Source organism: Mauremys mutica, chromosome 2 (genome assembly GCF_020497125.1).
Source record: "Mauremys mutica isolate MM-2020 ecotype Southern chromosome 2, ASM2049712v1, whole genome shotgun sequence".
Taxonomy (NCBI): Eukaryota; Metazoa; Chordata; order Testudines; family Geoemydidae; genus Mauremys; species Mauremys mutica.
In genome coordinates, this window is record NC_059073.1 from 263,876,718 (window position 1) to 263,893,218 (window position 16,501).

Consider the following 16,501-nt stretch of genomic DNA (forward strand, 5'->3'; position numbering starts at 1 on the left):
TTATATTCTTGTGTGGGCCCCTGTGGGGCCCGGGCAAATTTCCCCACTTGCTCCTCTACATGGGCAGACCTGGGAAAAATAAACCTTCCGCATCTCGGAACAAACCCAGTTTTGAGAAAACTTCTTTACAAGTTATCACTGGTTCTCAGCATCAGCTAGTGCTAAAAGGCACTAAAGCTCATTAAAAGGGTTGGACAAATATTTTCCGTCAAAACTTTTTTTGGATCGAAAACTAGGGGCTTATAAAAGCAGAAAAAAATCACGGACAATGTCTGCTTTCCTTCAAAATTTGTGGTGTTTTTTTTAATTGAAAAGCTGAAATTAGTCTGCCAAAACCTGAATATAGTTTGGGGTTTCAGAAGTGTGTGGCCAAATATTTGCTGCTTGCTGTGTTTGATTGTTTAAAGAAACAATAAAAAATTCTGCTTAAAAAAATCCAAAACTTTTGAACCACCTCAGCTTGTGACCAAACACCTGAGCCCATCCAGTCAGAGATTTTTCCAGGTTTCTGATACTCTGCTGGCTTCCTTGACTCATATCTGTCTCCATAACTTTGGGTTCATTTAGGTTAGAACATAAGAACAGCCATACTGGGTCAAACCAAAGGTCCATCCAGCCCAGTATCCTCTCTACTGACAATGGACAATGCCAAGTGCCCCAGAGGGAGTGAACCTAACAGGTAATGATCAAGTGATCTCTCCCCTGCCATCCATCTCCACTCTCTGACAAACAGAGGCTAGGGACACCATTCCTTACCCATCCTGGCTAATAGCCATTAATGGACTTAACCTCCATGCATTTATCTGTTTCCTAGAGACTGGCTCCCTGGGGTCCCTCACAAACTGGAGACGGTTACTGTGGGTTTGTCTTTAGTATAGTTTATATACATACTCCACGAACTGAGCATTTGAGCTTGTTCCAGAATCTGGGATGAGCCTATGGTGTGAAAACTGACATGCTCAAAATAGAATATGCATCTGAATGGACACAGGGTGCTAAAATTAAATTAACCCAGGGATTCTCAAACTGGGGGTTGGGACCCCTCAGGGGGTCACAAGGTTATTACTGGGGGTTGCGAGCTGTCAGCCTCCACCTCAAACCCCGCTTTGCCTCCAGCATTTATAAGTGTTAAATACATAAAAAAGTGTTTTCCAGGAGTTCGCCTGGAGAGAGCTCTTAGAAGGAAGAGACCATGGATGCTGAGCAATCGGCCGTTGTGACCTGCACAGGATGCGCCATGTTCGTCTTCCTTCCATGGGATAGGAGCGACTTTGTCTGTACAAAGTGCAAGCTGATCTTCATCTTGGAAGAGAAGATTCAAGGTCTGGAGAAACGAATAACAACCCTGCATTCCATAAAAGAAAATGAGGATTTCCTGGATAGACGTCAGGATCAGCTGCAGCGGGCACAATGTTCTGAAGATTCAGAGCAGGCTACGCAGCGGGGACAGAGGGCCAGCGAGGATAAGTGGCGGCATGTGACTTCCAGAAGGGGAAAGAGTACCAGAAACATCCATGTACCAGAAACACAGATACAGGTGAGCAACCGTTTTCATGTTCTCTCCACAGGTACTAGTGCAGAGAGTGGAGTGGATGATGCACCTGAGGGAACAGAGCAGAAGGAGACTCCACTGATTGGAAGGCATGAGATGCGCCGTCCTAGGGATGGGGGTTCCACGACCACCACTCCCAAGAGGAGGAGGAGGAGGGTGGTAGTGGTCGGGGACTCTCTCCTCAGGGGGACTGAGTCATCTATCTGCCGCCCTGACCGGGAAAACCGAGAGGTGTGCTGCTTGCCAGGGGCTAGGATTCACGATGTGACGGAGAGACTGCCGAGACTCATCAAGCCCTCGGATTGCTACCCCTTCCTGCTTCTCCACGTGGGCACCAATGACACTGCCAAGAATGACCTTGAGCGTATCACTGCAGACTACGTGGCTCTGGGAAGAAGGATAAAGGAGTTTGAGGCGCAAGTGGTGTTCTCGTCTATCCTCCCTGTGGCAGGAAAAGGCCAGGGTAGAGACCGTCGAATCGTGGAAATCAACGAATGGCTACGCAGATGGTGTCGGAGAGACGGGTTTGGATTCTTTGACAATGGGATGGTCTTCCAAGAAGAAGGATTGCTAGGCAGAGACGGGCTCCACCTCACAAAGAGAGGGAAGAGCATCTTTGCAAGCAGGCTGGCTAACCTAGTGAGGAGGGCTTTAAACTAGGTTCACTGGGGGAAGGAGACCAAAGCCCCGAGGTAAGTGGGGAAGTGGGATACCAGGAGGAAGCACAAGCAGGAGACTGCAAGAGGGGAGGACTCCTGTCTCAGACCGAGAAAGCGGGACAATCAGCGAGTTATCTTAAGTGCCTATACACAAATGCAAGAAGCCTGGGGAACAAGCAGGGAGAACTAGAACTCCTGGCACAGTCAGGGAATTATGATGTAATTGGAATAACAGAGACTTGGTGGGATAACTCACATGATTGGAGTACTGTCATGGATGGATATAAACTGTTCAGGAAGGACAGGCAGGGCAGAAAAGGTGGGGGAGTTGCGTTGTACGTAAGAGAGCAGTATGACTGCTCAGAGCTCCAGTATGAAACTGCAGAAAAACCTGAGTGTCTCTGGATTAAATTTAGAAGTATGAACAACAAGGGTAATGTCGTGGTGGGAGTCTGCTACAGACCACCGGACCAGGGGGATGAGGTGGACGAGGCTTTCTTCCAGCAACTAACAGAAGTTGCTAGATCACAGGCCCTGGTTCTCATGGGGGACTTTAATCACCCCGATATCTGCTGGGAGAGCAATACAGCAGTGCACAGACAATCTAGGAAGTTTCTGGAAAGTGTAGGGGACAATTTCCTGGTGCAAGTGCTGGAGGAACCAACTAGGGGAAAAGCTCTTCTTGACCTGCTGCTCACAAACAGGGAAGAAATAGTAGAGGAAGCAATAGTGGATGGGAACCTGGGAGGCAGTGACCATGAGATGGTCGAGTTCAGGATCCTGACACAAGGAAAAAGGGAAAGCAGTAGAACAGAGACCCTGGACTTCAGAAAAGCAGACTTCGACTCCCTCAGGGAACTGATGGGCAAGGTCCCCTGGGAGAATAACATGACGGGGAAAGGAGTCGAGGAAAGCTGGCTGTATTTCAAAGAAACCTTATTGAGGTTGCAGGAACAAACCATCCCGATGTGTAGGAAGAAAAGTAAATATGGCAGGCGACCAGCTTGGCTTAACAGTGAAATCCTTGCTCGTCTTAAACACAAAAGAACCGCTTACAAGAAGTGGAAGATTGGACAAATAACCAGGGAGGAGTATAAAAGTATTGTTCAGGCATGCAGGAGTGAAATCAGGAAGGCCAAATCACACTTGGAGTTGCAGCTAGCCGGAGATGTTAGGAGTAACAAGAAGGGTTTCTTTAGGTATGTTAGCAACAGGAAGAAAGTCAAGGAAAGTGTGGGCCCCTTGCTGAATGAGGGAGGGAACCTAGTGACAGAAAGCTAGTGTACTCAATGCTTTTTTTGCCTCTGTCTTCACAGACAAGGTCAGCTCCCAGACAGCTGCATTCTGCAGCACGATATGGGGAGGAGGTGACCAGCTCTCTGTGGAGAAAGAAGTAGTTTGGGGCTATTTAGGAAAGCTGGACGAGCACAAGTCCATGGGGCCGGATGCGCTGCATCCGAGGGTGCTAAAGGAGTTGGCCGATGAGATTGCAGAGCCATTGGCCATTATCTTTGAAAAATCATGGCGATCGGGGGAGGTCCCGGATGACTGGAAAAAAGCTAATGTAGTGCCCACCTTTAAAAAAGGGAAGAAGGAAGATCCAGGGAACTACAGGCCAGTCAGTCTCACCTCAGTCCCTGGAAAAATCATGGAACAGGTCCTCAAGGAATCAATCCTGAACCACTTAAAGGAAGGGAAAGTGATCAGGAACAGTCAGCATGGATTCACCAAGGGCAAGTCATGCCTGACTAACCTAATTGCCTTCTATGACGAGATAACCGGCTCTGTGGATGAGGGGAAAGCAGTGGATGTACTATTTCTGGACTTTAGCAAAGCTTTTGATACAGTCTCCCACAGTATTCTTGCCAGCAAGTTAAAGAAGTATGGGCTGGATGAATGGACGGTAAGGTGGATAGAAAACTGGCTAGATGGTCGGGCTCAACGGGTAGTGATCAATGGTTCCATGTCTAGTTGGCAGCCAGTATCAAGTGGAGTGCCCCAAGGGTCGGTGCTGGGGCCGGTTTTGTTCAATATCTTCATTAACGATCTGGAGGATGGTGTGGACTGCACCCTTAGCAAGTTTGCAGATGACACTAAACTGGGAGGAGTGGTTGATACGCTGGAGGGTAGGGCTAGGATACAGAGGGGCCTAGACAAATTAGAGGATTGGGCCAAAAGAAATATGATGAGGTTCAACAAGGACAAGTGCAGAGTCCTGCACTTAGGACGGAAGAATCCCATGCACTGCTACAGACTAGGGACCGAATGGCTGGGCAGCAGTTCTGCAGAAAAGGACCTAGGGGTTACGGTGGACGAAAAGCTGAATATGAGTCAACAGTGTGCCCTTGTTGCCAAGAAGGCTAATGGCATTTGGGGTTGTATAAGTAGGGGCATTTCCAGCAGATCGAGGGATGTGATCATTCCCCTCTACTCAGCACTGGTGAAGCCTCATTTGGAGTACTGTGTCCAGTTTTGGGCCCCACACTACAAGAAGGCTGTGGATAAATTGGAGAGAGTCCAGCAGAGGGCAACAAAAATGATTAGGGGGCTGGAGCACATGACTTATCAGGAGAGGCTGAGGGAACTGGGATTGTTTAGTCTACAGAAGAGAAGAATGAGGGGGGATTTGATAGCTGCTTTCAACTACCTGAAAGGGGGTTCCAAAGAGGATGGATCTAGACTGTTCTCAGTGGTAGAAGATGACAGAACAAGGAGTAATGGTCTCAAGTTGCAGAGGGGGAGGTTTAGGCTGGATATTAGGAAAAACTTTTTCACTAGTAGGGTGGTGAAGAACTGGAATGGGTTACCTAGGGAGGTAGTGGAATCTCCTTCCTTAGAGGTTTTTAAGGTCAGGCTTGACAAAGCCCTGGCTGGGATGATTTAGTTGGGTTTGGTCCTGCTTTGAGCAGGGGGTTGGACTAGATGACCTCCTGAGGTCCCTTCCAACCCTGAGATTCTATGATTCTATGACTGTCACATGGAAGTTCTTAAAACACAATAGGGAATGCCGTAAGTCAGACAAGCAAGATAACTAACTTCTGCCCTTTCTTCTGGAGTATCAAATGGTGTGGTGATAAACTGCTACAGAACTATCCTTTTAATAGGGAGTCAGATGCCAGCAGCTTCTTTTTCCTGGTTCTTCAGCTCCTTTCATTCCAGTTCCAACAGCATAAATCACTTTCTCACAAAATTCCTCATTGAAATTGGAAAACATACTTGAATAAACCAAACCCTTAAGAAGTATCAGTACATGTCACTTAATTTTCCAGTTAAATCTATACATTAGAGCTGGAACAACAGCAACAGCTATAACTATGGATGCCTATTTTTTGTGTGTGTGTGTGTGTGTATATATATATATATATACACACATACATATATGTGTATATATATATATATATATATATATATACATACATACACACACACATACACACACACATACATACATATACACATATATATACATACATACACACACTTTAAGTCTATTTTCAGTGTCTTATAAATTCATGAGTGTTTCATATTTTGGCCAAACATTTTTGTGGCCAAATATGATTTTTTTTTGGCAAAGTTTTAGCCAAAAAAGTGAACTGTTTTTGAGACTCAGTAGACTGAAAATAATACACATCCCCAATCATTTTTAAAAAATCCTACAATTTTAAAAATTAAACCATACTAATGCAGAAATTATTAGGATTATAAAGGTGAAATTTTGCACTGAGTCCTATTTGAGGAGAATGGCATTTTATGGACACACAAGAATAGCCATACTGGGTCCGACTAATGGTCCATCGAGCCCAGTATCCTGTCTTCTGACAGTGGTTGAAGCCAGATGCATCAGAGGAAATGAACAGAACAGGGCAATTATCGAGCAGTTTGTCCTGTCATCCAGTTCCACCATCTGGAAGTCAGAGGCTTAAGGACATCCAGATTATGGGGATGCATCCCTAACCATCTTGCCTAATAACCATTTATGGACCTATCCTCCAAGAACATATCTAATTTTTTTTTTAAACTCAATTATACTTTGGCCTTCACAACATCCCCCAGCAACGAGTTTCACAGGTTGATTGTGTGTTGTGTGATGTACTTCCTTATTTTAGTTTCAAACCTGTCACCTCCTGATTTCATTGGGTGACCCCTGGTTCGTGTGTCATGTGAACGGATTCCTTTCTCACCTTCTCCACACCATTCATGATCTTATAGATTTCTATCATATCACCCTTACTCATCTCTTTTCCAAGCTGTACAGTCCTAATCTTTTTACTCCCTCCACACATGGAAGTTATTCCATACCCTTAATCATTTTTCTTGCCCTTTTCTGCATCTTTTCTAATTTTAATATTTTTTAGATGGGGCAACAAAGACTGCATGCAGCATACAAAGGGTGGACTACAATAGATTTATATAGTGGCATTATGATATTTACTGTCTTATTATCTATTTCTTTCCTATTGGTTCTTAACAGTGTTAGCTTTTTTGACTGCTGCTGCATATTGTGGATAGTTACCTGAAAACGTCTGCTCAATGACTCTAATATTGCATTCAGCCAATATGTGACAATCTGAAGTCGAAGTGAAGGGAACTTACATTTAGGAAAGGGTTAATTAGGAATTCCATAAACGGTAAAAAAAAAAAATACTGAATTTGTCTGATACCAGTTCTCTGGTAATTTAATGGGACATGGGTAATGTTAGACAAAGTATGTAAATACCGCCTTCTTGTTTATAATCTACACAGACTTCAAGCTGTGTTTTGTCAGTGATTACATGGATTCCGTGTTTTTTTTTTTAAAACAAATCATAGATACATAGCTTCATATCAAGGCCAGACAGAAGCACTGTAATAATCTAGTCTGACTTCCTGTATAATATAGGCCACAGACTCCCCCAAAATAATTCCTTTTGAACTAGAGAATATTTTATAAAAAAAATCCAATCTTAATTCAAAAATTGCCAGTGATGGAGACTCCACCACAATCCTTGGTAAATTGTTCCAACAGTTAATTAATCTCATTGTTAAAAATGTATGCCTCATTTCCAGTCTGAATTTGTCTATCTTCAATTTCTAGCCATTGGATCTTGTTATATCTTTCTCTGCTAGACTGAAGAGCTCATTATTAAATTTGTTCCCCATGTAGCTACTTATAGACTGTGCTTATGTAATCCAATAATCTCCTCTTTTTTGATCTAAATAGACCTAGCTTCTTGAATGCATCACTAAAGGGAATGTTTTCTAATTCTTTAATAATTTTTGTGGCTCTTCTCTGAACTCTCTCCAATTTATCAGCATCCTTCTTGAATTGTGGATACCAGAATTAGACACAGTATTCCAGCACAGATCACACCAGGTAAACTAACTTCTCCGCTCATACACAAAATTCATGTTTATGCATCCAAAAGCATTAGCTCTTTTAGCCACAGTGTCACAGTGAGAGCTCGTCTTCAACTGATTACCTACTACATCCCCCCAATCTTTTCCAAAGTTACTGCTTGCCAGGATAGAGCCTCCCAGCCTGTACGTATAACCTACATTCTTTGTTACTAGATGAATATAGAAGGAGCAATCTCTGGCCATCAATGGTAAGGACAATAAGGAGTTTCATAAGAGTTCTGAAAAAACTGCCTCAGGAGCTTGCTGGACTGTTAACATTGATTTTCAGTAAGTCTTGGAATGCCAGGAAAGTTCTAGAAAACTGGAAGAAAGCTAATTTTGTGTCAATATTTTAAAGGGGTAAATGAAATGACCCAGGTAATTATAAGCCTGTCAGTCTACATTGATCCCAGGCAAGATAATGGAGCAGTTGATATGGGACTTGATTGATAAAGAACTCTTACTAGTGGAATGGAGTGTTATATGATGACATCATCTGCTTCCTCTCCCCCCACACCATACAGAACAGAAGTATTTATTGAACACATTTACCTTTTCTATATTATTATTGACAATTTTACCATTTCTATCTAGTAATGACCAATACAGCATCAGGATTTTTGTTGTTGTTCCTAATATATGTAAAGTCCTTCTTACGGCCCTTAATTCAGTTGGCCATAGATTTCTCTTTGTGTCCTTTTACTTCCCTTATCAATTTGCCACAACTCCTAGATTCTGATTTATCGTAATTACTATCAAAGTCATGATCACTTGTACCTAAGCTAACACTAATGTTTAGTTCTGTCATCAATTGCTCTATCAAGATCAGGAAGTCAAATATAGAATTCCCCCATGTTGGATGCAACTTTTTTGTTAGGTATCAGAGGGGTAGCCAAGTCTGGATCTGTAAAAGCAGCAAAGAATCCTGTGGCACCTTATAGACTAACAGAATCTGTTAGTCTATAAGGTGCCACAGGATTCTTTGCTGCTTTTTTTGTTAGGAAATTATCTCTACTATTTAGAAATTCCATGGATGTTTTAATACTAACTCATTTGTTACCCACACTCTGAACACTGGTGTGTAGTTAATTAAAGAATTTATTCTCTTTATGTCCCCTGATTAATTTTATTTTCAACCTCTTGATTTTGTGCTAAATGAGTCATCATCATCATCATGTTCCTATTACGCCTCTGGCATTTAAGGATGAAGCTCCTCCACTCCTGTCTGTTTCTGACAAGTCTTTCAATGATTCCTCAGCTGTGCCCCAGGTTTTTCAGCTCGGCTTCCACAGCTTTTCGCCATGTTGTTTTCAGGCAGCCTCATTTTCACTTGCTTTCAGGTGTCCATCTTATTGCTACTCTGGTGATAGAATCAGTTTTCATCTGAAGCACACAGCCAATTCATTTCCAATGCCTCCTGGCAATGATGGTGCTCAGATCCTCTTGGCTGCACTGTGTCAATAGATCTTGGTTTGAGATTGTTCTGGGTCAAAAGATATGGAGGATTTTTCTGAGGCAAGTTGTATGGAATGAAGACAGTTTGGACATGTCATACTTTCTCATTCCTCAGCATTCTGCACTATAAAGCAATGCTGAAAGTATGCAGCTCTGATAAATCTTATTTGGTTTTGGTGTTGTATTTTAATGATTTACAGACTGTATTTAAGTTCCTGAAGGTGTTCCTGGCTTTACTGATTTTGTTCCGGATGTCCTGGCTTGTTCCACCGTCCTGGCTGATGGTGCTGCCCAAGTATGTGAATGTTTCTATATTTGTGAGAACATAATCCTCTATCCATACTGGTGATGGTGAGGAAATATTAAAGGTCATGATATCAGTCTTATTGCGGTTGATTTTCAGTCCAATTTGCTGGCTGAACGCGTTGAGTCGAGTTATTTTTTCTTGTATATGGTGTTGGGTATGTGATAGGAGAGAGACATCATCTGGGAAGTCCAGGTCTTCAAGGGATGAGAACAGTGTCTATTTAATGCAGGAGTCGGCAACCTTTCAGAAGTGGTGTGCCGAGTCTTTATTTATTCACTTAATTTAAGGTTTTGCGTGCCAGTAATATATTTTAACGTTTTTAAAAGGTCTCTTTCTATAAGTCTATAATATATAACTAAACTATTGTTGAATGTAAAGTAAATAAGGTTTTTTAAATGTTTAAGAACCTTCATTTAAAATCAAATTAAAATACACAGCCCCCCAGACCGGTGGCCAGGACCCAGACAGTATGAGTGCCACTGAAAATCAACTTGCGTGCCGCCTTTGGCACACATGTCATAGGTTTCCTACCCCAGATTTAATGCCTCTTGGCACGTCTTTTCTCATACGCTGCATTACACAGTCGATGGCAATGTTGAAAATGATTGCAGACATGACACACCCCTACGTACTCCTGTTTTGACTTCAAAACTGAGCTCACTGTGATAAACATTGCATGTAAAGTTGAAATAGAAGCTTTTGATGATGTTGATTATACGGAAAGGAATTCCACATGCCTGCAGAATGCACCTGTAAGTGCTAAATGAGTGCTCTGAGACAATCACTTGGATGTTCTTCTTCTGCACTCCGTTCACTGGAAGTTGTGAGATATCCTGTGAGACAGTGTCATTAGTGCCAATATGAACTATCACCAATGGATCCTTGCCCATCAAATTCAGAAACCTATCCAATCTTAGGGTATGTCCATACTACCCGCCCGGATCGACGGGTAGCAATCGACTTCTCAGAGTTCGATATATCGCGTCTCATCTAGACGCGATATATCGAACTCCGAACGCGCTCCCATCGACTCCGGAACTCCAACACCGCGAACGGCGGTGGCGGAGTCGACGGGGGAGCCGCGGACGTCGATCCCACGCCGTGAGGACGAGTAAGTAGTAGTTCGACCCCCCCCCAGTGTAGACCAGGCCTCAGTGTGACATCTTGTGTCTTAACTCTAGAAAGATAGAAGGACGGTGTGCTATCTGCCTGTCCTCTGAAGAATGTTATTTCAATTCTTCTTCGTACAAAATCCCCAACAAGGCTCATCTGTCTGCCTTGGATGGTTTGAGATCTCTTTGTAGGCAAGCTTGATTTTCTTACAGGTTGGGCCGAGCAGCCATCCACAGGTGTTCTCCATACAATTCACTGTTCCATTCAAGATCTTGAAAGAGATCTTCCACTATTTCTATTTTGAGGACCTATTATCGATTGGAAACTTTTACTGGTGTTGAATTCTTCTGGTCTTCTTCTTTCTGGTGGCCAGAGCTTGCCCATTCTGATCTGCCTTCAGAAGTGTAGAATGACACCTCATGCTCTTGCCTCTGGTAGTTATTAGCTGCCAATCCTTCTGTCTGATTTGCTCTCTCTAGTTCCTTGGTGGATAGCAGCTCTATTTTTCCTTCAGTTTAGGGTATTGATGTTTCCCAACCTGGTTGTCCAGGAACTCTTTAGCTTCTCCAATTCTACATAGTGTCTCCAGTTGCCCTGCTAGTCTAAGAATATTTTCTTCCATTACTGACACCAACTTGCACTTCGTACACAGGAAGTCCCTTCTGGCTTCAGGCTGGAAAGAGAACATCAAACATCTGTTGCAGATCACAAACACTATTCCATTGCTGGCCACTGTGGAACTGAAAAAAGAGCTGTATCTGGTAGGAAGGACTCTCACACTCCCTCTCTCTCAACTCCCTGAAAAACTATCACCCCTGCATAGACCCCATGCTGACCAAGCAACCAAGGAGTTAATGCTGTAATCAGCAGCCAGCACTGGCTGGTATTTTCACAGCAGCTGGAAGAATAAAAGAGCTGAAAAGTAGAGGGATGAGATGGTTGCTAGAGGAGCAAGCAGGCTGGAGAAGGAAAGTCCTACTAGCAAACTGGTGAGAAACCACCCAAAGACAACACCGAAGAGAAGGGATGACCGGCTGTACAGGCTGAAGAAACCTACAGAGCCAACAGAGGTAGGAAAGTGCTCAAGGCACAGCAGGAGTCATTGAGGCCCTGGTTTTAGGGCCCTGGGCCAGAACCCAGTGGGCTAGGTGGCCCTGAGTCCCCTACTAATTCCCTCAGAGACCTAAGAACCAAAGGGGTTCTTAGACTCTCTGAGGACCAGCTAACCCCACCAAGTATACAGAGAAACTGGCACACCCCAGTGGGACAGAAACTAACACCCTTTATAGCCCAGAACGGGACTCCCACAGGGTCTCAGGCAAGAGGAGCTGATTGACTGCCCCACCAGATCGAGCAGACTTTGTGTAGTGCTCGGTGATCAGAGGGGGCACTGTCACATTAGCATACCAGCTCAAACTATCCTTTCAGCTGCTTCTGTTCATGGTTCTTGGGTTTGCCTACCAAGTAACTTTTTGTACCAAGTCTCCCTGTTTAGCTCAGCTCAGCTCCATCCCTCACCAGCAGGGAGCAATTAAACATTCAGAGCAAACAGTGAGGATGATCAAAGATCCAAGGTTCAGAGCCACACAGCTCTTACCAAGTCATCAACAAGCAGACCTGTTTCGGCTGCATACTGAGGAGCCCATAGCCCAGCTACAGGACCCAGGTATGCAGAACTCACACACAGACCAAATGCACCATTCACCAAGTTCCACTGGCTCAAAGTGGAGAGTCCACACCACATTCTCTGAAACTCTCCTGTTAGCTGTCTCTGTTTATGGTGGATGTGATAGTAAACAACTGTTGTGCTAGATCCTCAACAATATGAGCACAGGAAGACTATATCTGCTACAAAGAGTTATAACTGTTTTAGTGTTTTTAAAGACTCATTAATTTTATAATTATATACATTAATTATTTTGCCTTTTCCCCCAAAAACCCTAACATGATTTATCATATTCTTTATCGTAAGTCACCAGCCCTAAAAGATCAATTGTTTTTATGACATGAGCTACAGCCCCATGCTATCAATTAAGGTTCTCACTTGAAAGATGTGCCGTGTAGAATTGCACATACAAAATATCATGCAATCATATGTGACTGTATCTAGAGATGCATGTAAGATATCAAATGAAATATTAAAACAAAATAAGGGTTTGCTTTGTATAGTTAAAACACTTGTAAAACTAGTGTTCTCTAACAGATTTAAAAAAAACATGAAAATAATCTGAAATACCATTTCTGTACTAAAAGGCAACAACTTAAACATGTTCAAAAGAAAAAGACGGTTGATAATTAAACAAACACATTCCCCCCAATTCTAAAGATAACTATGTTATAAGTGTCATTTGGATATTTCCTTGCTGAAACTCTGTGAGATTAGACTGCTAGCCATGCAGTCTAGCTAAACCATGCAGCAAGACTGTTAGACAGAACCCACACTGTGATTATTAATTTTTCTATAGTAACCAATGTGAAGGTAGAATAGAATGGTAAAGGAAATGGTGACAAAAGATAAATAGAAAAGTCATGTTATACTGAATATGCAATACATGAAAAACAAATATGATGTGGGATGATAGAAGCTTCTTTAACAACTTTACTGAGAAGCAGCATAACATACTTGTGCATTCTTGCTCTTGATTAATGTGTTCATCTTGAGTGTTAGATAAATACCAAGCATTTGACAGAAAAAAATGTTATCACTGTAGACGTAACTGTATTTTAAAGAACTCCAGTAAGATTGCAGTGTCCAATTTTTTTATATATATAATATAAGTTTAAGTAGCTCTGAGTAAAAAACATCGTTTATTATCAGAAATGTCATTGGCAAGGACAACTTCTGATGTCCAGAAGTGCAGTTTAAAGTTATTTTGTCTTTACTTAAGTTATTCAACAACATACAAATCCACTAATTTCTCAAAAGAAGAAAGGAAAGGAAGATAAATGTAAACCAAGAGAAAACACTATCAACTACAAGTAAGCAATGTCTTTAAAAAACGGGGGGGGGAGGGGCACGACGTAGAATATCTCCTCTACAGAACTTTTTCATAGTTAAAATATATATGAGAAAAGTAACATATAAAGAGTACAGAAACGTTTCTGCAACAACTTTTCTGTTGTTTGTACTTATATTTAATTTAAAAATATACTCATCACAAGAAAGGTTTACAAAAACAGATATAGTGAACATGACAAAAGTTTAGGACTTCTTTAAAAGCACACCGTTGATATCTGACCTTTTGGCACTTACATTAAATGGAAGCTAATATGAACAAAATCCCTAGGAAAGATCTACCTCACGCCAACTGACCACACTGCGTTTTACTTCTTACAACACTTTAAAAAGAACTGAAAGATGAATCATAATAGTATACTCTGATGCTCTTATCCACCACAGGAAGCTGCTAGAAATTCTGAGAACTTTTTACACAACTCTTCAGAGTCATGCACAGAGTCCAAAATCAAGATCATGTACACCTAGGGACCTCTGGGAAAAAGATTTTGTTGTAGCTAAGTTTTATGCTTATGATTCACTAATGTAAACATGGTCCATATTTAGAACTCAAAAGAAGGTATGATTCAAATTCCTACACTACCTAAATATAAATATTGATGTTCAGCTAAATTCTTAGACATGATCGAGATGGAAATGAATACTTTAAAAAAATTCTTTAGTAACTAGTGCAGTACTTTTTATATTAAAGCTGTCAATGATTATTTTACAGTTCAGAATTTATGACTGGCACCTGGAATAAGAAAGCCTAAAAAACTCATTGCTGACTTATGAATTCAGTGCCTTCTAAGATCAGTTTTTAGCTTTTCCCTCTTATTCAAAAATATTCCTCAATTTAAGATTCAATTTTAACTTTACACTGAGGAAATGTTTAGCAGTGTAGTTCACTATATAATGCATGTGCCTTAACTCAGCTATGGCAGGAAGCAACAAGATCTGAAGAGAAGCCCAATCCCGCTATTCCTCCCCCACCCCCCATTCTTTTGTGAATGTAATTGCATCTGGATGAGATGCGAGACAAAAAGAGCAGCTGCATAAGCCGTGTCAAAGGGAGGAATCCAGATTTCTGAGAGTGCCACGAAAAGGAGGTAGGAAAAGAAAAGACAGTGGATGGCAGCAATCTTCTTTGAGCTGTAGAAAGTATTCCAGAGAGAGAAGATGATGGAATGAAAAGGCAGGGATGGATGTGTGGTCTGAAAGGGAGGAGGTGGAGATGGTGACAAGGAAAGGTGAAGGAAATGAGAAGGATGAAGTTGGCACATATACCACTGTAAGTGAGGAGGAAGTGAACATCAGATGTGTATTTGACACCATATGGGAGTGAGAAAAAGTAGAGAGAGGGAAGTGGAGCTGGTGAGATGAGCAGCAGCAGGAGGAGGGTAAAAAGGGACAGGAAGAAAAGAGATTGCAGAAGAAGAGGAAGAAATAGAAGAAAGACTTGGAGAAAGGAGACTGACAGTAGAAATTATGAGAGGCTCAAGAGGAAGTAATAGCAGAATATCATTAAGGGCGAGCAACAAACAAACAGGCAAATCAGCCAACACTGACTAGAACAATCAAGCATACTAGCTGAAGCAATCGATTGGGCTGAAGAGCCAAGACCAACACAGCAAAACAGCAGAAACAATGAAAATAGAGACAAAAGATGAATCACTACTATGATACTCAATTGTATAAAAATATTTAAAATCCATTCTGTACATGTGTAGCTCTGTATTCTTAATATCTATAGTATATTAATGTTCTTGGCATAGTAACATCTCATTTGGGTCAATATTAAGTATATATTACTTTTTCCTCTTAACCAGGGTGGATTTTTATTCCTGAATACATGGACTTCCTTTCAAAAAAGGGTAAATTCCTTGCCTGAAAATGTAGTTTCAGATCCACCAATTGAACTGATGGGTTTACCTGTAGCTGTTACTCAGACAGTAACAACCAATAGAAGGCTAGACTTCTCACATCTTCAGACTCCCACTTCCTCTTGCTCATTGCTTGGAACCCCAGGAGACACTTCCGAAGTCTAACTATTCTCACTGTCCATAGAAACTCACAGCCAGTCCATGTCATCTGGTAAAGGTGTTAATATTCTTCCAGATGGCAGCCCTATGATTTTTCCTCAATTGTGGCCTCTGCCTTTTCTGCTCACATATGGCTATTATGGCAGAGTAAGCCCTGATTTTAAACCAACAATGAAGAATTTCAAACCAGTATGCCTCTTAAATTCATAACCTGACTCATTTAGCTAAAGTGTTCTTGACACTTTAATCCCCTCCCCCTCCTTAAGTATCTTCCCAGAGCACAAACAGATGAGTTGTATGCTGGAAACAATGTTCTGAACAAATGATCATCCTTCTAATATTCGGGCAATCCTTCATCAGCTCCTTTTTTGAAGAAATAGAGGTAGAATGAAGCGGTGGCTACCTCCTGATGAAAAATAAGTGTCTTTGTAGAGGTAGCATATATCTTTTGTTCTCTGACCTAAAACTCTTGAAGACTGAATCTAAAAAAGATAAGAATATATTATGGAAAAACAAGCAGCAAAGATTGCATGCCCTTACGACAGCATGTGTCTCTGAAAAAGGAAGATGTACTATAAATTCCATTCAGCCCCCATATTGACTAAGTCAAACTATGAGGCTTGCGGACACAAAACAAAAGCTATTGGAGGAGCTGAGCTGGGACTTATTCCCTCCCAAAAATCATTAAGGGTCCGCTTTCCCCCAAATACATAGATGAAGTGCAGTTGGAGAGAAGTCACGCAGGTCGTTTTGAGTGTATCCCAGAGATGCCCAACTAATAAAATCTGAGTTCTTGGCATCATTTGTTTTGCCTGCTTTCTACTTTTATACACTGAAGAAGTGAGGTGGTATTATTGAAAGAGTAAACATATAATTCAATTTCACTGAAATCAACTACTATTCCAGGAATTGGAGAGTAGCAAATGTGAACCCATCTTTAAAAAAACGATCTTGAGATTTACAAACCAGTAAGTTGGACCAGGTAAAATGACTGAAATGTAA

The 16,501-nt window shown here is 41.7% G+C and overlaps 1 protein-coding gene across 7 annotated transcripts in view; it reads right to left on the minus strand.

Annotated features, from left to right (window-relative positions):
• Window positions 1–16,501, minus strand: part of MPP7 (MAGUK p55 scaffold protein 7) — a 311,912-nt gene that overhangs the window by 80,509 nt on the left and 214,902 nt on the right. The gene's annotated exons all lie outside the window — the stretch shown is intronic.